Source organism: Psammomys obesus, unplaced genomic scaffold (assembly GCF_907164565.1).
Source record: "Psammomys obesus unplaced genomic scaffold, mPsaObe1.curated_primary_1811, whole genome shotgun sequence".
Classification (NCBI taxonomy): Eukaryota; Metazoa; Chordata; class Mammalia; order Rodentia; family Muridae; genus Psammomys; species Psammomys obesus.
The window spans coordinates 43,119-44,336 of NW_026596293.1; the positions used below are offsets into that span (position 1 = coordinate 43,119).

Below are 1,218 nucleotides of genomic sequence, written 5' to 3' on the forward strand. Positions count from 1 at the left end.
AAGAGTAAAATAAAAGTAATTTTCAAAAACCGACAAATTCTGAGCATCTGACATGTATCAGAACTCTGCAGTGTCTCCCCTCATTATTATTTTAGTTATAATTAACCTATAACATGACAGAACAGGGCTGCACGATGATGATGCTACAGAAATTAAATAAGTGCTGGCCGGGGACACGGTTCACTAACAGCAGGCCTGTTGCCTAGCAGTAGCCCTGAGCTTAATGTCCAATAGGAAGGAGTTGGGGTGTTAAGGAACAACATTCGTTTTCCAAGAAGAAAAGCAGGGATTTAACCCAGGTCCATGCAGCTCTGCCTCAGTCAAGCTCATCAGGTACAACAGAGAACTAGCAAGATGAAAAAGGAGATTTCCTGGAGCGATGCCCATGGAGGTGAACAATGTCGATGTCTGGGAAAAGCAGGAACCTGGGCTGCTGGCAGATGGGGACTCCCTGCACATGAAACTGCACGCTTCACTTGAAGGCAGTGCAGGAACCGTGTATTTATTATTTACTCCCACCTTTATGCCACTTCATCACCAATGTAGTACATACATCCCATCGTCCTTCCGGAATCCTAAAAAAAAGGCAGTACAGTCAAGCACGTAACAGTATAGGCCCTGAGGCAGATTGCCAGATTGTATTTCGGGTGAATGTGCACCTGAAAATCGCTTAATACAGCTTCTCTAAATTTTGGAACTCAGCCTGCAACACACTTTCAATCGAAGGCGCCGCCATCAATGGGCTGCCCCCCGCATTGGTTCTTTGCCCATCAATCTCACGCCGTCTCCACCCCCCACTTCCGGCCATGCGGCGCGCTCGGCCGGCTCAGGCTTGCAGCCTCTTCAGTTTGGGCCTCCGCCCGCGCCTGCTTTTCTCACCTCGCCGCTTTGGCCCTCAGCGCTGCCTTCAGCCGCGGGACGGCCTCGCGGAAGCTGCCAAGCAAGCCCGGCCGCGGCGAGTGAATTTGAACTGCTGCTTCACAGGAGGAGCTTCCGCACGCGGGAAAACCGGCCACGCCCCCGAGCCACTGCGCCTGCTCACTTCAGATACCCGGCGGGCCTTGCGCTCGCGTGGATAAGGAGTGATGTGTGGGTCTGCGCTCTCAGGTAAAGCTTTTTCGTCTTACAAGTTATCATTTATAAACAGAAATTTCTTGAAGCATGATAAAAGTAAAAAAGAAATTGCCAAATATTAGATGTACACACGCCCGTAAGATG

General features: G+C 50.2%; 1 protein-coding gene across 2 annotated transcripts in view; it reads right to left on the minus strand.

The window, feature by feature from the left end:
* Window positions 1-1,007, minus strand: part of Ddx11 (DEAD/H-box helicase 11) — a 25,903-nt gene extending 24,896 nt beyond the window's left edge. For both annotated transcript variants that reach the window (XM_055597003.1, XM_055597000.1), the window contains exon 1: window positions 880-1,007. The gene's annotated coding sequence lies outside the window, so the exon portion shown is untranslated. The remainder of the gene's footprint in view (window positions 1-879) is intronic.
* Between the last annotated feature and the right edge of the window lie 211 nt (window positions 1,008-1,218).